General features: G+C 37.4%; 1 protein-coding gene across 21 annotated transcripts in view; it reads right to left on the bottom strand.

Moving 5' to 3' along the window:
* sox6 (SRY-box transcription factor 6) overlaps positions 1–24,324 on the bottom strand; it is a 636,702-nt gene that overhangs the window by 603,790 nt on the left and 8,588 nt on the right. Inside the window, exon 1 of one of the 21 annotated variants that reach the window (XM_087996506.1) lies at positions 12,588–12,604. The exons of the other annotated variants lie outside the window; for them this stretch is intronic. The gene's annotated coding sequence lies outside the window, so the exon portion shown is untranslated. Of the gene's footprint in view, positions 1–12,587; positions 12,605–24,324 lie in introns of those variants that run through there. 21 annotated transcript variants of the gene reach the window in all.

Raw genomic sequence — 24,324 nt, 5'->3', positions numbered from 1 at the left:
TTTGTGTTTCTGTGTTTTTATACTGAGTGGCAATTCTGTCACAAAATAGCTGTTAATTCTGTCATTCACTCTGGTTACTTCCTACTGTCAATTGACTCTCAACATACATTTTTCTCTTCATCACTAACTCTGGGTATGCTATGTTCTCTGTTACATCTGTCAGTCACTTCTCAAGAGGTCATACTTCATTCTCTTATTCACAACGATGCTCACACTCAAGCTTTCTGTGCTTTCTGCTATTTACTCCCAAATCAAGAATGGACATGTGTAAGAAAATGTATCTTATTAAATCACAATCTATTATCAAAATTCAATTGAGTGATACCTAAGAACCCAAATGAACAAAACAAATGAATACTCTTTATTACCTAAAACTGTTTAGTCAATACCTAATTGTCCTGACAGTTTTATTTCCATATTTTGGATTGCACTCTAATTGACTGGATCTAAGCATCTTAAATTATATGTAGCTGCAAACTACAATACAGACTCAAAGGATTTTGCCTATTAGGTTCAAACCAGCCCAAGGTCCAACCCTAAGCACTCTTCAATTTAGAAGTTGCTGCATTTGTTTGTGTTGGTTGACAGTACCACTGTAACCATCTGTATCTTATTTTGAATAACAAAGCGGCTTCATAACTGCAGCCTCTACACGTGTCCCTGTAATTTATTCTGCGGATGTAAAGGATCATTTCACTGTCTGCAAGGGTGCTAATTCACCACAGCAAGCTTTAGACTCTGGTGCACTATGGTAAATTATAGACAAAATTCCAATTCCAGACCATATTCAGCAATCAAGAGCAACTCTTGCCCAATGAATAAATAGGGTTGATGCAATATTTCTGAACTACAGAGAGCTTTCAGTCGCAGACCACTGGAAACATTCTGCACAATATTCAGCTGAGATGAGGAAGGTGTCAAATTTAATTTCAGATTTCACGTCAAGTTCACAAGGATGACAGTCAGGGTGTTACAGTTGGCCTCGGCGCAACAAGATTAACAGGGAACAAAATGAGCCAGAGTTGCTTCTGCTAATTACTATCCAATGATTACTGCTGCAAAGTCTGTAAGAGTAGCTATCAGGAAAGAGCAGAATCTGGATTGCTTTGCCAGATAACCTGCTTACGGTAACTAGGACTGCACTTTGAAGAATGGTGAAGTGTTTCACCTTATCATGAGTTGGCCCTTCCAGAAAACCAGAAGAAAACTGGGGAGACAAATGACAATAGACTGCAGTTCACTTTGAGGATTTTCATAGTTGTTAGTAGCATCTCAGATTGCTACTTTTGCTGTTGTCATCTTCAGACAATAGGCTGTTTCTGTGCTGGAAAAATGCCACTTAGCTCCTTATGTTTATGTGCACCCACACTGCTGTCTAATGGGATGTTCACTACAGTGCATCCCTACTTCCATGGATCTTGTTTTGATTTGATTAAGTATACAACACACCTTTTAATGAACTAGAAAATCTTGAGTACCCAAGTTTCTACTCTAATTTTGATGTACTTATATGTCACCTTAACAGTAATCAGAATCAGAATATTATATATTTTTAATAGGAATTAAGAAAAGAATATCAACAAAGGCAATATTTGTCTTCCCAAGAATAGGGCTGTTTGACAGGCATCCCACACCAAATCATAATTTTGGACTGAAATCTTAATTATATTGATGAAATTGGTTTATGATTTGACATGCTTTCATCTCCTCTCTCATTAGAATCTGTCTGCATCATTTTTATCTATATCCCACATATAGATGGCTTCCTTCAGAATAGCTGGATCAAAAATAGGTTATTCCTACTGTTGTGAAACTCTTCACCTCCAATCCTATGACTGTCCATGGAAAGTGATAATGAAAGTGATCAACCTGGACATTTTTTATTATACATTTATAAATTTCTCAAGCTTTTTAAAGAGGGGATTTGCAACATAAGGGACCTGTAAAATGGGAAGTATTTTGAAATGAATGTTAATGAGGGTGGCAGAGCTTCTTTAAGAGAAGATTGCCACATCAGTGTTCTTTTTAAAAGAGTCTCACCTAGAGGTGCTTATCCTCAAATTCTCGCAGAGAATTTATTTTCTATTTTTGAAATTCTTTCATGTAATTGGAATAACCATTGCTGAAAACTTTATCTTATAATATTGTTCCAATTTTTTTTTATTTCTGTTCACAAGGTGTTTACACTAACTAAATCCCCAAAAATGAAAGTGTTGATCAAGAATGGGCAATTCTTATGTGCTGTGTTTTGGGCTTGTAAAGGTATGGGTTGCTTTGCTTTATTTTATTATAAATTACGAAATAAAAAGTTTTGAAAGTAGCATTTTCACAGCAAATTCTGTTGGATTTGAGAAGTGTGCAATTCCATTACTAATAATCACATTTGAATCAAAATATACCAATGCTTTATAGTGCAATCTTTGGCCAGCACTTTTTCACACTGATTTTGTTGTAGTGCTGACGGCAAAACAGTCAACGATCACTATGGCCCTGAAAGTTTGATAACTTATAGGTATAAAGAATAACTGGAAATATAGAAACAGCTGCTAGCCTCCTTTATAGGATGCAATCAAGATGTCTACAACCTGCAATCTCCAACAAAATCCAGATTAGATTAAAATTTCCATTTCTATGCTGATAAAACATTGTAAAAATCCTTTAAAAAAATTATACATTTTTGAATGAGACGTTGCCTGAGTTTTTAACAGTCTTTAGAATTACTATGAAACATGTTCATTGCCCTTGAAAAGCTTGTTTCCTATTTGTAAAATATCAAATTTCGGATTAATTATGAAATGTCCCCATCTCTGAAAAAATCCAAGCTATCTGAAACCTTAAATTGAAAGTGAAGGGATTCAGTGGTTTGTAACTTTCTGGTTTGTTGTGAGCGTTAATGCTTCAACATGTTTGGCTCCTTAGTTGCTTGTTGACATCACTTTTTCTGCACACCAAGAACTCCTTTTGACTTGACTTCAGATTTAAACGCTGTTGAGAAAATGGAAAATCAAACCATAGAGATTGCTGGACCTTTTATGGGCAGTTTTCCTCAAGGTCAGTGAAGTGTCATTGCTTTACTGCTGATTGCAAAATTAAGGCCATTTCAATATTTCTTTCAAATGGAGGTGTAAATTTCCAAAAATGGGGTGACCAAAAATTTTCAGAACAAGGCAACACCTCCATTTAATAAGCACAGAAAGCCCCTCATCTTGGTTTGTTACTACATATTTCACCAAGAAATCACAGCAGCAAATTACAATTTGACCTTCTTAAAGTGCAGATACAAACACATGCACACAAGTAAACATGTGCCCACCTTGCCAAAGAGAACTTGTGGAAGTATCCTCACTGATGTAAATGGTATCAAGTTTCAGTTTTGTTAAACACATGCTCAACATTGACCTAAGTAGACCCATAATATTCAAGTCTGATTTCATGCAACGCACTCCCCCAGCCCTGTCAGTCCAGACCTATTGTGCATGAGAGGATTCCACTGTGCCTGTAATTGCTTTCACTTGTAATTGTTCACCACAATGACAATGTGGCGCCTTGTTGATTACTGGAATATACCCTGCTCTCTCTGTAATTGAAAACATCAATGAGAATTCAAATTCAGAGAACAACAAACTGCAGCTCACTGAATTTTACTTGACACCAAATTATCTAAACACAGTCACTCCCTTGCATCTGTAAAATCTATTCTCACCAGACAGTCCAGTCTTAAGTCCAAAAATTTCTAAAATGGAAACTGGGCTCCAACATACTGATTATTAAAATAAAAATTGTTTCCTCTACATCATTCTCATATTTTTCTCTCGCCATTAAGCTGTGAAAGTGCCAGTTGTGAGGTCTTCAATTCTGAATTAGTTTTCAGCAGAAATAAGCAGAACCTACTGTCTCCTGTCCAGCTTTAGACATGGCAAAAGTTGATGAACTCAAAAGTTAAGTAGAGCTGAATGAAATGCAATCAAGTCTTGAGTTAATCAAATCAGTTACATATTTAGGTGATTTGGTTTTGTGGGTGTTGGACTAAACTCCACAATGTGTCAACTGTTGCAAAAGAAAACTCTGGCTCTGCAGCACATTGATTAAAGAGATTGGCAGAATAGTATATTACAATGTGAGCTCGAGGACAATACTTTGCTACTTTCTAATCTGAGTGATACGATGATAGCAACCAAATCTTCCTATTAACTTACAAAACAGCAAGTGATGTTAAATTGATGGTCTTAATCATATGCAAAAATTCAATGAACATGGCTGTGGACATTGAAAAGCTATATGGGTTAGCCATGGATGTATGTTTCATCCATTCATCATAATTCCTAACTCCACCATTATACCAGAGTAATTTATTATAAATGAGTTAGCACTTCTCTTAAGATAGTGGAGACAGACTTTCATACAGTCAAGTAAGCATGCCTACCATGATGTCTCACAGGTAATTTAATGGCCAATGTTTTTAAACATTGAAGTAGCAGAAGATTAAGAGAGCACACAGCAAAATGCAAGATGTCCGGACGGAGTGATCTACTCATTGTGCAAGATTTTTTGCAAGATCACACCTCCAGTGTGGGCATTAGGCCAGGGTTCTGCACAGGGACAAGCTGCACTTTGAATAATTTCCAGGTAGTATTTTTTCTCGATGGGGGGCAGGATGTTAAGGAATACCCTGGGATCTTAATCATTGGATATGTGCATACTGAAAAAGTAATATTTAACATAGTCCATAAAAGAGAAATACACCAAAGCTGTCAGATACACTAAATCCAACAGAATTAAGATGGGAATTCTGGCTTTGTGTGGATTCTGCACATAAATCTTGCTGTTTTTAATATCCTAATTTAGTAGCTATACTTTTTGCATATTAAAACTTTTTCCATGAGTTACAAATATTCCAGCAGTTTGCACGAAAGGGAAAGAGTTTGTTTAAAGTGACCCAATAGAGCTCCCCATGTTAAGAGTCTCCTTGGACAAAATAAGTCAGGCTTTTATCATTTTATGATGATATCCAACACTCATGTACTCAAGGCAATAATGTCTCAAAACATTTCATGTATTGAAAACTTAAGCATTTGCAATGGACACTGTTGTTTGTGAAAAGACCATGAGCTGAATTTTGACATTGTTTGGCTACAAGTCAAATCTGGGGAGTTTCATGGAGGATTTCTGGTAACCTGATGGGGCCAGGTGATTTTTTTCCCAATTCTTTGCTGTTCAGGTCATTAAGTATTTCATCAGCATTCCTCTTGCATTCAACAGCAGTGGAATTGCTGACTGGTGCTGGGACCTTGTGTATTCATGCTGTGGTTGCCATGTTTAAACACCATCTGCACACTATTTCCAAAACTGCAAGCCAGGATCTCCACTTAGTGGGTTGTTAATCAATTCAGAACAATATAGGCTAAGAGAGTTGTGTTGCCATTCTGCTTCACAGACACGGACATGGAAGTCCTGATGGATGGAATGGTGGAAAGCAGGGCTGTCCTCGTTCCCCAAGATTGCTAGACAAGACCACAGCAGCAAATGCTACAAATTTGCTCAGAAGCAGCTCATCTGGATTAGAACGGTCATCCGTGATCCAGAAGAAAACACTGCGATACCACACGAGGTTAATGACCTTCTGCACTCCACAAAGTAAGTGCTATTGACTTCTCTCTGCTACCTAATATCCACTCTAGTTTTATTGTTACACCAATCTCCCAACAAGGCTCATGGTCTACCATTCCTACTACAGCAAACAGCATTTTCCTGTGATGACTCTTAATCACCCCACTTCCCCAAACTGCATCCCTTCATGCCCTTTGTACTTCTTATTCATATCACCATTTTCCTGACTGTGGACAGACCAACCTCCTGAATGGCCATAGTCCTCTTTGACTGATCTAAAGACTACCCCTTACAGAGTTTCAGACATAGCAATTCAGTTAGAGCAAATTCCATATGTTTGCTAGGTTATCTACTGGCACATTCTATAGGTATTTGACATAGTACAGTTGCCATACCTGCCCTTTCCATTGTAAGACAAAGGAGAGGTGTTGTGAACATCCAAGTTAGCACAAAGTGAGTGATTGCTAAGAAAACCAGCTAAGAATTCTTGCAATGTATCCTGTTCCAAAGCATGAGATTTTAACACACAAAGAATGTTACATTTTAATGTGAGAGGAATTGAATGCAAAAGTAAGCAGATTATGTTTCAGTTATACAGGACATTGAGTCTGGGATTTGGGTACGATACCAGTGACCTTACTTACAGAGGGATGTTAATGCATTGAAAGCAGTTCAGAGAATGTCCACTACACTAATACCTGGAATGAGAAGATTGCCTTATGAAGAAAAGTTATACAGGCTAGGCCTGTATCCTCTGGAGTTCAAAAGAGTCAGATATGACATAATTGAAATGTATAAAATCCTGAGGGGTCTTGACTGGGTGAAAGTGAAAAGGTTGTTTCCTCTTGTGGGAGAATCTTGAACTAGGGGTCATAGTTTAAAAATAAAAGGCTACTCATTTATAACCGAGATGAGGATTTTTTTTTTCTCTCAGATGGTTGTGAGTCTTTGGAAATCGCTTCCTGAAGTGTCAGTGGATGTAGAATCTTTAAATATTTTTTAGCAAGAGGTTAGTTCTGAGTATGCTTGAAGGGCCAAATGGCTTATTCTTGTTTCTTGCTTTTATGTTCATAATAAAATGTACGAGAACTTTCAAAAAAAGAGCTGATGCAAGGTTCCTCTCAGCTCTTCAACTGGCAGCCAAGACCCTCCCCACCTCCACAAAATTCCACTCATCATAGGACAACCTTCTCAATTCTCCAATCTACTAAATCTTTGTTGTACTATCCCCAGTGCAAATATATGCTTCCTTAAATAAAACAAAACAAACTGCACACAATACTCTGAGAACAATCTCACCAAGTCACCATACAATTGCAGCCACACACTTAGGTTTTTGGCACTTCTTTCTTGAATGCTACCCAATCAATCAAATCATCAATATCTGTTTAAACATTAAATGGATTTACTCAAGACATATAGCCCGGAATCCTCTGAGCAACAGCAATTATGTGCAGACTGGTACTGAGTTCTTTCAAACTGACACTGTTGTGATCTCTTCCTATACAGGGCAACTGCCGTAACTGTGAAATCCTTTTCCAGGGTTTACCCGCGGTTTACCACAGGCCAAACATATTAAATGGAATATTCTAGAACCGGGACCAAGAGGCAGCTGGGAATGTAAATTTCCCATTGAAATGTATGTGTTTGCTCCTATCCACAGTTTCGGGTTTCTGTGGTAGGTCTTGGAATGTATTGCCCGTGGGTATAGAGGGACTACCAGATGTCAAATAAGTGCACTGTGCAGTGTCCTTTGGTGAGGTCCATCAGAGCAGAGTCTAGCAGAAGACAGGGCACAATGCTTTTTTTAAAAAGGCCCAATCTCTGAATGTGAGTGAGTGAATGGATAGGTGAGGGAACGACTGAAGTAGGTAGGTAGGTAAGGTGGGTGGATCAGTGGATGAGAAGGGTGTGGTGAATAAATAGGTAGGTAGCTGAGTAGGCCAACAGGGAGGGTATATGAATCGAGTGAGTAGGCATGTAGTGTGGGGAGGTGAGTGAGTAGCAGATTTGGTGGGTGCGATGGGCAGCTAAATTTGTTGGTGAGGACGATTAGTGGGTGAGTAGTTGGGTAAGTGGTTTAGTCTGTGGTTGGGCCATTGTTGCATGGGTCAGGTGTTAATCTGGTTGGTGAGAGAGTCAGGAATTGGTAGTCCTGGCCAGTCCATGGTGTTGTCGAATCAGGTTGAGTGGGGGATTGGAGATTTTTGATTGGTTTAGGGATTAGTTAAGGCTGTAGTTGTAACATTATTGAATTGAGTCCAGGGGACAATCAGAAAAGAGGATAGTTGGGTCAGATCATTTTGAGGAAGGCGTAGTTGAGTGAACGAGGGAATAATCAAAAATAACTGGAGGAACTCAGCAGGTCCGGCAGCATCGGCGGAGAGAAAGCGGAGTCAACTCTTCAGGTCCAGTGACCATTCTTAGGAACAGATACCTCTGAAGAAAGGTCAGCAGACCTGAAACATTGGCTCAGCTTTCTCTCTACAGTTGCTGCCAATTCTACTGCATTTCTCCAGCTATTTTAGTTTTTGTATCAGATTTTCATCATCTACAGTTCTTTGCTTTTTTTGAGGGGATAGTCAGGTTGGGTCAGTCACAGTTTGGTGATTTTCAGGTCAAGAGGGTATGTGGGTGGTTGTCGGGTATTTGGGTCAGGGGGTAGTTGGCTGGGGTGTCTAGTTGGGGGACAGGATAGAGGGAGTGATTGTGGGGTTGGATAGGGGTTAGTTGAATATCAGGATGATTGGAGGGTAGTCAGGTCAGGTCAAATCAATCATGTTGAATAGGATAATCAAGTAGTTAGAGCACTGGTAAATTGATTGCAGAAGCAGAGATGTGGGTTGTTAAACCAGGATTTGATTTAGGTTTTGTTTTCTGTCTAACATTTTCTGTGTCTATGAAGCAAGTACTGCAGAACTGTCCGAGGTCTTCAACTCTACACCAGAGTCAAATGTTTGTAGAGGGCCCTGGGGAGCAGAGATATTTAAAATTGTCAAGCAATTCCACAAGTTAGGACTTCCACAGAGTCCCAATGCACATGTTTCATCATGCAACTAATCTACAATGATCCAGAGACCAGAAACTGTGGTCTATAACATTTCAAAAATTGCAAGATGAAACACAGTTAAAAGTAAGAATAAGGTATAGGTTGAGATCTCCCACAGTAATATCTGCATTGCAGTTGTATTGCATAGCTCTGATCAAGTCCTCAACCTCCTCCATCTGTGGCAAGGCGTTATATTGACAGCTACATATCCTTCTCAGGTTTTGTAAAACAGAGCTTTATGTGTGAGTGCTTGTAGACATGTGCAAAAACCCATATTATTTATTTTAAGCAAACAGGAATTTATTTAAAAATAGCAGACAAGGAAGCTTTGTTAGCAAAAAACATTGCAAAATAGAGTTTTGTGGCATTGGTTTTCAAAGGGTTACTTCATCACTTAAAGAAGGAGTGCAAATTCAACTCAAGTGGAGTCTGCTTCCTGAAGCCACTATTTTTCAGGCTAACAAGAGTAGTGAATTGGCACCTACCTCATGTCTAACCCCACTTGCAAGACAGTGCAACTTGCAAGGAGAAATTAGATAGATGCATTGTCAAATCTGACCTGGAGGCTGATACAGCTGGGTTGAGAGTGAGTGCTAACAGAACACGTTGGGAAAAAAAATTGCTTATTTAAGAGGGGAAAGAAGCTAATTATTTTAAACACTCTCAGGAGGCATGAACACAAGTGTTTAAATGATTTTTTTCTTTTTTATTATTATTCCTAGCCCCTGTTATAAAGTGTGTCATTAATAATGTTTCCCCCATGAATTTGCATTGCTGTTAGTGAAGGGCAGCTTCACGTCATTCAGCAATGTCTGCTATAAGTAACGTTCAGGTCGTTTCAGGCAGTTTTACCACAATATTACGGGAAAGGGGGCAAGAGTTAATTAAAATGTTGTGTAACAGCTGCACAGTAACTGCTAAATGGCCCCTCAGAGTATGGATATTTGTGGCAAGGATTACGCCACATAATGTAAGTACAATACTGGTAAGCCTGTCCAATACTGGCTTTAAACCCATTATTTTTAAACTTTTCTATTTAAAGGGGATCCTACTGATGCTAACAACATCTGCCGCTTTTTATTCAAAGGATATCATTGTAATTGCAAATGCTATTAAGAATATCAAAGCTATTTAAACCAGTAGTTGCTGCTGAACCACAATGCAAAGCAAAAACATTTGAGTGGTCTTAGTGACTTAAAAACCCGTATGTAAGTGGAAAGTCTCAGCAGTGAGGTGCTTTCCTTCATCAAAAAGGATGTTGAGATGCTGACAAGTTCTTTTCAGTATTCAGCCTGTTCAAATACTCATTGGGCAAGATGCCTAGGCCACATTTTCTTCAATTTTCTCTCTTCCTCCCTTGAAGGTGCTAACTTATGCCGGGTACAATTCCACAGACGGAATTTAATCTGGGATCTTGCTGGCCTGCTGGGCTCAGTTTCACTTGGCCAAGGTATTTAGCAACTGAGCCATTGATGCACTGTAGAGGGCACTTTAATTTGATATGATCCACTAATAATTAACTCTTTGATGATGTCTCTGTGAAACTCCTTACTTTGGCAAGCAAGCAAAGTTCAAAGTCTTGACATTCACCATTTCATCTTGAAGTAGATGCATCATCCATGCTTTGATACTATTTTGGAATTATTCATCAAGTTCAAAACCTTCACCCTTTCTTATCCCATTTACATGCTGTCCTTCAGTAACATTATCAATAAATTCCTAGCCAACTTTGATTTGTAAACCGATAACACTTAAGCTGTTTCTCCCTTTTCCCCTAGTATCATCCACTATTGTGTTATACACTGATTGTTTGACAGGAAGTCATAGATGAGGCACAGCTTTCTCCAAATTAACATTGGTAAGTTCAAAGCTGACCTGATTGATCATAGAATAATACAATCCCCACAGTAAGGAAAGAGGTCATTCAGCCCATCAAGTCTGCATAGACCGTCTGAACAGCACCCCACCCAGACCCAGCAGCCCCCTATCTCCCCAACCCTGCATTTTACCATGGCTATTCCATCTAGCTGCACATCTCTGGACACTACAGGGCAACTTAGCATGGCCAATCCACCAAGCTTGGACATTTTTGGACAGTGGGAGGAAACCGGAGCACCCAGTGGAAACCCACACAGACATGGGGAGAACATTCAAATTCCACACAGACAGTCACCCTGCACACAGGCAGTCACCCAAGACTGGAATCAAACCCTGATCCCTGATGCTGTGAGGCAGCAGGGCTAACCATTGAGCCATTGTGCCACCCCAATTTGCTTTCTTGCAAAACTCCTATAACCTTGACCATACCAAGAGAAATCAAAGTTAACGTTTCAGATCCAGTGGCCCTTCCTCAGGGTTCAGAGGTGCTGCCAGGCCTGCTGAGCTTTTCCTGCAACTGCTATTTTTGATGCTAACAACAGCTCTCATTTCCTGGCACTTAACATGTTAAGATGATTCAAAAGCTTCATTAACCAATACAAAAATAACAGACAATAAGCAAAAGGGAAGAATAGAAGAAAGTGGGGAGTGGGATTAAAATATGGACCAATAGTAAAGGTTGAAAGAGATTCTAAAGCATGGAAGTAAGCAGCAGGAGTAGGAATTAAAGCGAGAAGAATAAAGCTATGAAGTAACTGAAAGAGTAGCCAAAAACAGTGGAGCAAAAGGAATGAGCAATGAGTCGTGAGCTAATCCCAAGAGGTGGAGAAAGCAGTGAGGTAGAATGGAACATGTCTACGCAAGGATTTGAAGATGAAGGCAAAATTCTTGAAATTAATTTGCTAACCCATCATCCACATGAAAAATACAGCTGGCAGTCATGAGTGTGCACTGAGGAACTACACACTGCAGTTTTTTTAATATCATGGACTAAACTTTCTGCTAATTATATCAGCAATTCAGTTGGAAATTACTTTGTTAAAACAAGAGACTTTGGTAATAGCTAATTGCAATCAATTACTATTAAGTACTTTAAAAAATCACTTCATAAGTTTTAAATACTTGATTTGATGCTTTCACTTCAGTTGAATTACTTTTTGAATAATAAGAGACATCAGTTGTTTTTAAAAAATGTAATGAAAATAAAGTATCTGGATAAAAACAGAAAACTGTATTTATGTATATTTTAGTGTTTTTATTTATTTTTACATCTTGTACAGTTAGTACCCTTGATATGTATTTCATGCCACTAACTACAACATTTAGGCCCTTTCTTCAAGAAATAACCAAGAACTGATTTCCTTCATTCACTAAGTTTAACACAGACTGTTTATAATAGCAATGGTATCACACCACACACCAGTAACAGTAACTGGATAACACACCAGGTACTTTCTAAATGGGGAGGGGGCATTCAAGGGGAATAAATCAAATGAAAAGAAACAACTCTTTCAATGCAAACAGAAAATGGTCTCATTTTAATTTAGTGAAAAGAAATACAAACAAGCAGAATAAAAATAGTCAATGCACAAACCCACAATGAGAGGGTTGATAGAGAAAAATACTTTCAACTCTGAATGGTTTTGGATTGTAAGCAAGTCAGCCACAGAAGAGCGTGGACCAGCATTAATGTTTGTAGAAAATTATAAGTGTATTTGGAGAAAAATGCAGCAGGGTAACCGCCTGCACACTGCAGTCACTTTCAACAACGCTCGATCTCAATGCCAGTACAGACAGACTAAACCACTGCATTTTAATTACTGTACTGCTGTGCACATGTGGCTGTTTGATATGGAAATGCTCCCCATCCTGAACAATCCACTCACACAGCTTTAGGTACAGCCTTGCTTATCTGATTCATAAATAGGAAAGTAAAATTGTATTTCAAAACCTGGCCATAAAGTATAGAAATTTACTGAAGTGTGGCATGTGTTTTTATTTATTAAAGGTTGCTACTTAATAGTCAAACCTAAAGACTGTTTTATCTCCATACCTTGAACAGAAATTCACAAATATCTCTGTATTCATTTGTGATGAACCAGGTGGTCTCATTTCTTTCTTTCCTTTAGACAAGTTAACTTTGATTGACTTTGATGGAGATTTCTTTCTTATTTTCACATGCCTCTATCAATGAGTTGAACCCTCTTGTTCAGTTTCTGTGCTGGCTGACCAACCAGTATCTACATCTATAGCGTGCAACTAGTGGTACAGTCAAAAAATCAGTATTAACCAAGTTTGGGATCCATGCACTCAAAATCTGTTCAGCAAACTATTTACTTTAAATTATCACCTTCAAAGGCAATAAAAGGTTTTCTAAAGTATCTCAAAAGGTACATCACATTCAATGGCTGAGTGTTGGCAGTAGTCACATTTTCTAAGAAGCTCACAAATCTAAATTTCGATGCTTTGTCGAAATCCTATATTGAACAAGAATTAGTGGCTCATACTTGCTAGTATCAAGCAGGGCATTTGCTGGAATATACAAAATGTAAATGCATTTTTGCATTAACTGACAATTGTATATTCCATCTGCATACTGCACCTTTATTCAAAGTGGTAGATTTGGCAACAAAATACTTGGTGTGGTTCTGTCATTAAAATACATTGTCATTCCTGATGAAGAGCTTATGCTTGAAACGTTGACTTTCCTGCTTCTCGGATGCTGCCTGACCGGCTGCGCTTTTCCATTACCACACAAATACAACGACTTGGCACTTTTAAAAAATGGAGGAACTGTATTGGTGAATTAAGGACTCAAGAGACACTTTCAAAATCTACACTTGAAGCCCAGCCTGTAACCTCTATTGGTCTCTGAGACAGAAAAAGAAATCTGAGCTAGGACAGGCATTATATCAACTGCAGTACAAATATTTATAATGCAAGTCTAAGATTATGTCAGGATTGGGGAGTGGAAAGGTCTGCATTTAAAGCATTTGCAGGGGCCCCAACAACAGCATTCAAACTTCCTAGATCAGATATAACACAGGAAAATACAATGGAATACTTCTTCAACTCTGCCCACCCATGGTAGTCTATGCAACTTAATGCAGTGATTTAAAACAACTAATTTGCAACAGATGGAAGTAGCAAAACAATGACATCTTTATATCAGCCATCAAGTCATTGGGCCCTCCTTCAAGATCTGGTAACTTTGGTGGAGGCCATATAAGGTTACCGCATTCCACTCCTTGCAAGGTAGTGGGCTAAGTGCAAAAGCTTGGTTTGGTTTTCAATGAACAATATTCTAACAGCCCCTTATGTTAGTGCACTTCATGATTTGGGACAAAAAAGAAGAATCCTTTCTTATATATTTACACTTAATAGGTCTCTGATATTTTGTCAGGATGTGGGCAACATCAAGTTATCCTGAGGGGATTAAAAATGTAACCTTGCGTCGACATCATCAGATAGGAGTTTGCAGGCTTTATTCCCAGAAAACACGAATGATTTCATTGCATTTGTTTTAGTAATAATCTTTAAATTACCAGCTTTATTGAAGTCAATTTTATTAGTTGTTATGGTGAGATATGAACTAATAACATAATGTTGCCAGTCCAGCATCAAAACTAAGAGGATACCCTATCAAACACCAAGATAGAAAAACAGGGGATTCTCAATCTTGATTGCTATCTAGTATTCCTGGTGAACAATAAGTTCTTTGAGTTCCAATTTATGATGATATGGAGTTCATCCTTAAAATTATTATTATCAAAAAACATGTTAATACTCATTGGAAGTCTTTGTTACATCACAGAGGTGGAAGACAGGTTGAGGGAAAAGCATTGGGATAGATCGGTGTGGATTGCACACTACATATCCCATCCAATTTTATTTTCCATGTAGTCAGATGAACCAGGCTGTATGATGAATGATCAATTGACAATTATCTGACTTTATTAAACATACCAGATTCTTAGGATGCTTAATAGGAGAGATGCTGTTTCTCCTTGTTGGATAGTCTAGGACCAGATTAAAAATTGCAGAATAAGAGGTCATCCATTTAAGTCAGAAATGAAGAGGAATTTTTTTTTTCTGTCAGATAGTTGTGAATCTGTGGAATTCTTTACCACAAAGGGCTCTCAAGGCTAGGTTGTTAATTATGTACACGGTTGAAATCATCAGACTTTTGATCAGTAAGGGAATCAAGGGATTTGGGAAACAGGTCAAAAGTGGAGTTGAGGGTATCAGATCAGCCATGATCTCATTGAATGGTCGAGCAGACTCAATGGCTGAATGGCCTACTTCTGCTCTGCGTCTTATGGTCTCATCTGCTTACCAACTGACAGAAAGGTAAAAGGAGCCCTACTCCATGGGATTACATTTTGAACATGAAATTAGGAGAACCTAAGATCTAAACCCAAATATTAGTTGCTACTATCAGTAAATGATGGGAGAAAATGGGGAATTGGAAGAAATTGTTTCAATATTTATTAATTTTTGCTTACACAAAAGACCTTTGTTTTTGTTTAGGTTCTCAGGCAAGTCAGCTGCATTAGTCTTGCAAGGGTTAACCAAGAATATATGCTCTTAATTATCTACGAGTCACTAAACCGCCACGCAAATTTTGGCTAGAAAACAGAAATTCTTCTTTTCAATTAAAACTTCTCATTTCATTTCACTTGAAAACCCAGTGGGCAAAATATTTGGCTTGGCACAACAACACTAACACTGTTTGCGCCAACGCAGTTTGACCCGATTGCTGACACAAGTGCAGATTCTGCACCAGCAGCTATCGAGGAGGTAGTTTCAACCTTTCCTGTCCAGACACTAGGAAGTTAGCATTGCAGGTATGTGTGGGCAGGAGAATGTCAGGCTGGTATGGGATACTTGGCTTCATTTTGGATCATCTGATTTTTGTATATCTTAACCTCATCTCTCCATTTTCAAGCTGTATGTTGGGAAGAGATGGTAGTTAATATGAAGTTGACAAAATGTGAAATAATTAAAATCAAAGAATATACAATCATTGACCTCTTGCCATGGATAAAATAAACTAAACTCAAAAGATTAGAAAAAGGCCTGAGATGTGAAAGAAAGAATTCTCATCTCATTAATGAATACATTTAAATGGAATGGGATATATCAAAAATTCTGCAAAAAATAATTGTAAAAATATGGCTAGCACTGAGAACAAAAATAGAACATTCTTTCCCAGTGAGATCCAAGTCATTTACTCTTTTTGCATTAGGACCAACATCTCTATAAATTAAATGTGAAAATTTAGCCTGGTTTTAGTTCCAACCTAAACAGACTGAATTTAAAATAGGCTTTACAGCGCTGGCGTTCAGTGTATATATTATTGGATGACCTGAAAACAAAAATCTACATTTAAAAAATGTTAATATAAATATATGCTACGTTAAATGTGAAGTAATACATTTGCAAATTGCCATTCAGCTAAGGGTATTAAATAATTTGTATCAAGTTTATTCTTTTTTTTTTAAAGAAACCTTTGCAGCACTTAAATTGTGGTTTTAAAATAAATTATTTGAAGCTTTGGACATGAAGGCATCAAAACCTGAGATTCACTTCATTATTAAACCAAAACAAAGTCCAGATAATAGCCCCATGTCAATCATGCAAAAAGTACGTATAAGGGTCTAATTTTCTTATAGGAACATCATGTTCAAATAGATCAGGAGTCTTAGGCACATTATCCATCTCAGCCTTAAACCAACGCGACATGCATAATCTCCTAATATTGTATTTGTGCAATTTTATTGCTTGTGTGTGTCAATGCCTAATTTGGTGTTATGAAATGTTAACTGATACAACATATTTCCTCTATTATTTTCATTATATTTTTCAGAAACAATTATTTATTTGCAAACATTTGCAGAAATACTGACTCTGTGGACTTCTTGTAGAAGTATTCTTAAAATATGATATTTAGTACATTGTTTGATATGAGAAAAAAATCAAAGTTTTACTTTTTGAGTGTACACATAAAAGTACAAGTAAAAGGTCTAAAAGCAAGTACATGTATCTACTCTGATTCAAGTGAAGAAAATTACTCTATTTCAATGACATCATGTTGCAACTTTACTTGGGAGGTTGCTGAGGAATATTTAAATTGTGTGGTGGTGTAGGAGGGTTAAGAATGGATCTAAAATACATCCATACTTGCGCTTTTATAAGGTAGAACTCTATCAATACAGGGGTCCAAGCACTGTCCTGTTATTGTAATAAACTATCTGCTAATAGAATTATTTAACACTATGGTGGATGGAATATTCATGAAGAAGAAAAGTGCATTTTGCACTATTAAAAACATCTCATTGCTGTAGGAATTTATTAGCTACTAGACATACAAAGATATGTAGATTAGATACAGTATATCATTTAGTCACGTGGTACAAAGCTCCAACAGGCACAATTATATTTTTAGATAGGATTTATGAGGAAAATGGGTCTGCTTTTATTATTTTAGCATTAGTGCTAGCTCTTACTGTAAATTTAATAAAGCAAATGGCATTCCAGTGCCTCCAAACACTGAATTGTACTGATTTCAAAACGCAGCAACAGGATAAAATACCATTGCTGGGCTTTGCCTTTTTAAGGTGTGAAGTGTTGGTCTGCACAGTTTTTAACATTCCAGACCTAAACATTAAATTTTTAAAACTATGCAAACTGATACATAGCACAGTCAGACGTAGATAAACACATACCTAATGTTAAGCACAGAATACCAGGGCACGAAATCATTTCTCTTCTAACATTAACATGTAACTAACAATACCTTAGCATTTATCAAAACTCAACTTTATTAATCCTCAATAAACACCTTCAAAGGATTCTGAAATTACAAATTACAGTGAGTAAAAGGAGAAACAGTAAAAATAATAAAAGCACAAATAGTGATTCCATTGGGTGGAATTCCAGACAGCAAGCTGGGCCTTTACAGTTGTAAAGGGAAATACTTAAACTTTATTTAACAGCTGAATTGTGTATTGATAAATTAAGCCTCACTAATGCCAAAGAGGCAAGATCTGCCTCCATGGAGTAGTGTTAGATTCAGAAATTGTTTCTATGAAATAAATCACTGACAGTTTCAATGTTGGTGCTTAGAACAATGTCTGTTCGCCTTCATGTTCTGTTTACACTTGTGGTTGCACTCTAGGACAGCTTAGTAATACTGTTTTTATGGTGTGGTTAAAGTTGACATGAAAGTTGCACTCAAATGAGAGACTGAAGACTAATGAGCTCTGAGATCCCTGTTTGGGCTCTCACTGTGATACTTATTGGGAGGTGCAATATGGAGGCAATACCAAATTTTGCACTTTCTCTAATGGCAGTCTAGTAATGCATGGGTATTTGGTTCCCAGAAACCACAAGAGGCATGTAGTTTACATTTTTTATATTGATGGCTATGACAAGAGTACAACCTGGATGCTGCCAGTGACAAATTGTCCAAATGACACCATACTGAGATCTGAATTGAAATCACTCTCCAAGTGTTTACACAATTGCCTATTCTTATTCAGTACACATTGTGAGATTGTCTAACCAGCACACAAATTGGACATTTTTTTTTGTTCCAATGTTGTATACTTGAATATATCATTTTCTGTTTGATGTTATATACAGTTATGTCCAATTTTAGTGTAGGTGTAGTTTGAGACTAATACCTGCATTGAACAATAATGGATCAATAGGCATGAATTATACTAGCAGTTTCATATTGTTCTCTAATCAGGTGAAAATGAAACAACTGTTCATGTGCACATTACTATGTGTGCAGAGTTCCATTCCTTTGCAAACACCAGTCACACTTTAATGCTATGGAAATGTCAGTGGGAGAGTCTGCTTTGCTAACATTGAAGCAACTAAAATTAGAAAGAAAAATAATGTGGATTTATAGAGTAGTTTTCAAGGCCTTAAAACACTCCAAAGTGGTTTGCAGACAATTAATAACATTTTTTTTTTACGTATACACAATATTGTAGGAATTGCAACAGACGATATGAAAACTACAAGATTCTGTAAACTGCAATGAGATAACTATCAGATAATCTCTTTCTAAAATTAGGGTTAAGTATTGTACAGGATACCAGAAAAAGTCATCTGTGAATTCCATATGAATACACCAAGGTACGTATGCTGTCATCAAAATAGCATTAGTGTCTGACATAGTTATTTACATTTTAAATTTCCTTGAAGACAATTAAGAGTTGGTCACAGGTAACAACCATTTAGGGGAAGTCAAGACCAAAATCATATGAATAATAGTCACTGCATACAACATATCTGGCTCTCTTTGCACAGCTGAAGCCAGGAACTCATTGCAAACACAGTTTAACTGGCCCAACAATGAGAAAGGTTCTTTTTAATTTAAAGAAGGACAAAATGTGTTTTCTGCAATCTGGGAACCAATGGAATCACAGCCTGAATGTATGTGGAATTAATTTGCTTCACACAAGAAGCTAAGTATTTTTGTCTGTGCAATGAGATTGCTCACAATTATTACACCTATCATTACAAGTAACAGAATTTTTAAATGGCAGATTTTTAAAAATTGTTGGTCCAGGTATTCTCTTTTATAGCGTGGAGCAGTACCTGTTGCAGGCTAATGATATAGTTTAAGGCACAATTATGCTAAAGTGGCAAGCATTTTTATGGAAGTATCAGATGTGAGATTGTAGGGTAGGGAATCACACTGGCCATGGTTCACTTTGTGCACTTAAGCAATGATAAATAGACCATTAACAAGGCATTTACTCTATGCAAATTTGGGCAACAGAAATATGGCCTTCACCATACTTGTCAGCCATGTCACAACAACTTTTTAATGTGATTATTATCAAAAGGCCTAATCAATCAATCTTAATAACAGCAGATATTAAACCATTAATTTAGACTGCTATTAGAATAGTTATATTAAGTCCAGTAGTTAATTAAAATTTGACAAACACCCAATATCTTCAATCTCTATACATTGAGCTCAAAGAAAATGGTGCCAATTATTTTTCATGGGAATGTTACCCATCATAACTACAATTTGCTTTTAAACAACACTTAATTGGAAGTGTATCCAAGATTACTTTACAAAGAGAAAATTCATAAATAAATAGAACTTAAGAGAAAAGATAAGGAACTGCTAAACATGGGCTTGAGAGGTTTAGTTTTATAAGGCTTTTGAAAGTGAGATATAGGAAGGTATAGGGAGGATTCAGAGAGTTAAGAGGAGAGTTACAAAGTAAATGGACATAGTAGCTTGTCAGTGAAGTTACTCTTCGCAAGGTGTTCAATGTGGTTCAATGTGTTACAGTTTATCACCATATTTAGATCTCAAATTGTACTTTCAAATCATTTTAATGTATCTGTTATTTTTGACAACTTGAATGTAATGTAACATTCAAGAATATTCTTAATCAAATGAGTTTTTACCTGTCAGTCTTTTTTATGATATTAATGCACAATGGTGTTCACATTGAATCATTAATGATTTTACATCATTATTGCAAGCTTATAAAAAAGTAATTTCCAGCTACTTAATGTCTCTGGGTAAATATACTGCCTAGAGCTGCACTGATCAAAACAATGTAGACATTATACATCACCTGCCACCACTCATTTATTTTGTGTTAAAAAGGTCCTACTGTATCACATCTAATACTTCCATAAAAATGCTTGCCACTTTAGCATAATTGTGCCTTAAACTATATCATTAGCCTGCAACAGGTCCTAAAAAGGTCCTACTGTATCAACAGTGGCCAAAGGAAGAGGAGGGTAGAATGTAGGAAAAATATGTAGTCACTCAACTGCCATGAACTAGATGTGGAACACATAAGAGTGTATCAAGAGGTACCTTTTATGTTTCACTCATGACAATGACCATAATTCATGTATGGCGAAAGTGAGGACTGCAGATGCTGGAGATCAGAGTCAAGATTAGAGTGGTGCAGGAAAAGCACAACAGATCAGGCAGCATCCAAGGACCAGTAAAATCGACATTTCGGGCAAGGAAGCCTTTTGATGAAGGGCTTTTGCCCGAAACATCAATTTTCCTGCTCCTTGGATGCTGCCTGACCTGCTGTGCTTTACCAGCACCACTCTAATCTTGACTCATAACTCACACATGACTGTTGCTTTGAGTTATCATGTCTAGCCATTTGCAAGATACCAGATCATAATCCTTGCATGGCATATAGGGGTAGGATTCCCAAGATACATATTCCCAAAGATGAGAGAAATGTCAGGCATGAAACATATCTGTAACATCATCTGCACTGTCATCATCTTCTCTGATATCAATAAACAAGAAAAACAATAAGATCTAGGCCAATATAATCTAATGTTGCATGAATATGTTTTATGTGTAATATACTTAATTGATCATCTGAAATTTCTCCAACCTCCAAGAACATATCCATAAGAATGATACTTGACACTATAGGTTAAGAGCTTTATTTGTTTCTTTCCAAATACAACCTGCTTAGAAGGTCAAAAGTTATACTGATCATATTATTAAGGATTTCTAGTTTCAAATGCTAAGGTTTTCACAATACAAACACCATTACACTTTCCTGAAACCCCAGCAACAACACTGATCACTGTATTTCATTTCACAAGATGCTTGAATTAAAACCCTAATCAGACAGAAGAAGGCTTATTTCTTACTCAGCAGTTGGGTATTTCTCAGAGCAAAAAGAGGCTATTCATTTCTCTAAATCACAGGTTAGAGCCTTTATTAGTCAAAAGAATTCTTAGCTCAAAATAAACATTATGTAGTTAATATTGACCACAACTTGTGGTTTACAAACTGAAAACTTGGCATCTGGTTTATAGAATTGACCTCAGATATGTAATAATATTCAGTCTACAGAGTTGGGTATATTAACGTACTCTTAATCATGCTACTACTGGATCAATATTGTCCTGCTTCCGGCCTCAAGTGTCAATAACTGAATGATATATATCATGCCTTTTGTAAATTTAATATAATCTATTCAACTACTGATTAAATAAGGCATAAGAGTTAAATGCTACCTAAACACAGCAGATTTTTGTTTAAAAATGCAGCTGTATAACTGTATGCACAAGGTGCAACCTTGGGATCTGTCTGTTAATTACTATTGAACTCTCTAAGGATTATAGAAGCATATTTGCATCATGTCAAGACTACACACATATATAAAATCAGCTTCAGAAATGGGCACTTTCTCCCTAGAGTACAAATAATTAAACATTATTCCATTTGTGCACCTAATGCTTTTGCTTATGATTAGTCTTCTGTTGCAAACTTGAGCATTGCATGTTTAATAAGAAATATGATTTGTCAACAAATAATTACCTCCATATGCTAATGAATCCAAGTTTGCTCCAATAGTATTTTAACAGCTTAACAAAAAATGTCAAACCATTGAGTCGAATAGAAGCAACTTGGATTACAGAAATTGATCACAGCTTTTGACTAAATTCTTAGAATAATTCCTATAGGTTTAATCCAATTATTTGGCATCAAAACATATTCTACCGTATAGCAGAAAAATCTAAGAAAACGCTCATAGCTGGTGCTTATTCCCCGTTTTCCCACAATATATACGTTAATGTGTTATCAAAATTGCGTAAACCTCAATGTATTTGTAAATACAAGTTATAAAATGTGTGTTTATAAACTGAATCTGCTGGCAAAAAAAATGAAATTGATCGTTGTAAACTTCAGAATGCTCGCATTTTCGATGGAGTTGGCTTAAATTCACAAAACGGTGTGTGAGTACTTTATGACCTGATTCTAGAGCAGACAGTGGGGAGTCGCCTCCTCTCTTTCTCTAACACACAAGGGCCAATTGGAGAGTATTTTCAATGGATATTGCCTGTTACTTCGGATGTCTCATTCTCCGGAGCTTGCAGAATGAACCGACTCTGGGCTTGTCCTGTTTGCAGTCGACTAAACCTTGGCGAAAACCACACGCGCCCTCCTCCTGAGAGTTCGGCCAATCCAGGGATGGGGAAATTGCCGAAGACTGACCTGCTCTGAACTGCTCCCTGAACAAAATCACACACAACAGAGCACCACAAAAGGGTGCCTGCTAAATTAAAAAGTGGGTTATCCAAAAACAGTATTTTAACTTTGCATTCTAGCAATATTTTCTATTTTTGCAAGTATGTGATGGAACTTGGGTTGTCCAAGCTTTGTGGTTGGCTCTTAGACCTTGGACGTCGCAAAGCTGAATTATACTAATCGGCACAGGGTTGGATTGAACAGCCCCGGCACCACACTGTCCTTTCAGACCCACTCGCTCTGTTGCTTTGACTCGCACCCGCTGTGATAGGAAGTGTGAGCTTCTGTCAGAGTCCCAGGCTCGAACCCCCGCCTAACTGGATACTCTGCTGTCCCGCTCATTGGCAACCTCAGCTTATCACATCTTCCTTTCTCATGACAATTCAGGTGGATTTGTTTGAAAGAGAAATGCACTTCAGATCATCTTCTTTCTCCGGGGTACATTTTATAGCTGTATCTGAATTAATCCGTTTTTTTTTAAAATTAGGCATCGTTTTTCGAATAATGTTTTCTCCACCATTCTCTGAGGTCCATCAAGATGCTGCATTTTCCCTTTAATGTTTTTTTTCACCCTCTCCATTCTATTCCTTCTTCCCTCCACCCTTCACTGGCCTAATGTTAAAACTCGTTATCTCCGTCCAGTTACAAAAGACAAGGATGGGAGTGAGCGCTCTTTGAATGGGCGTTGCAAATGAAGGCGCTTCGGATGCACATAGGTGGGGTCCACTTTTCCGTCAAAGGAAAAGAAATTGTGCACTACCTGCAATTCCTAGAGTTTACTGTGAGTGAAGTGGCCCCGGGCTTTCGACCAAGGAGGGGAACCTAGCCCGGCTGTGGGTGGAATTTGGGAGGAGAGGCTGTGGCGTGCTGGAGAACTATGAACTCCGATTGTACTCCTCAGGTGAAATATTTCAAACTGTGAAAATATTTTAAAAGTAAACACCGCAAAGGCAACTTGCAAACCTAGGCGTGTGACCTGAGCTAACTGCAGTAAAACGAACCTACAATAGCTTGGATTATGCCGGCCCGGCTTCAGTTCCTAACGGTACAGCAAGTCAATTAACCCCAAAAATGCTGGTGGGCACATCAGGGAAATGGCATGTTCAGCTCATTGGTGACATTTGAATTTCAATGGCATACCTGGTAGCTTTCTTACTTTTGGACACGCCTCCTCCCCACCCCCTTTTAAAATAAGAGTGTTTTGCTTATTTTGATATATCAGTTTGACACCTCCTAGACATTAGATTACATTAATTGTATTAAACGTATCCCATTCTAACCTAGTGCGGCCCTCGCCGTATGACTGTCAGTAAAAGTATTCACTTTCGACCGCGATAATTAATCAAACTGTTAGTTAGAACTGAGACAGTCATTTTGAATGACAGTTTTTTTTATTAAATGCACATGCACAACAATTAATGCAAGATCTCTGCGCAACTGATCTATAAGCCATGGACTTTAGCAAATGATTAAATCGACATATTTACAGGAATCAAAACAAAGGGGCTTTACTTTATGTCCTGCTAGTTAATAATAAATGTCGTTGCAGATTACTTTTAACTTTAAAACTTCAAAAGGTTACTGTCCTTTTAATTCCCATTACCTCTAAATTATTCAGCATTTCATTCCATGTAAAATATGACGAGGATATTAAACTGCGCCTTGCTGATGGTCCCTCTCCAATTTTGCCTTTGAATCATATTCTCATTAAGTTCAATTTGTGCCT

This window comes from Chiloscyllium plagiosum, unplaced genomic scaffold (assembly GCF_037043375.1).
Source record: "Chiloscyllium plagiosum isolate Xiang-an unplaced genomic scaffold, Cpla_swu_hap1 HiC_scaffold_18, whole genome shotgun sequence".
In the NCBI taxonomy this organism is placed as follows: Eukaryota; Metazoa; Chordata; class Chondrichthyes; order Orectolobiformes; family Hemiscylliidae; genus Chiloscyllium; species Chiloscyllium plagiosum.
Note: the sequence above shows the minus strand (reverse complement) of the source record. Positions and strands in the feature narration are given on the sequence as shown.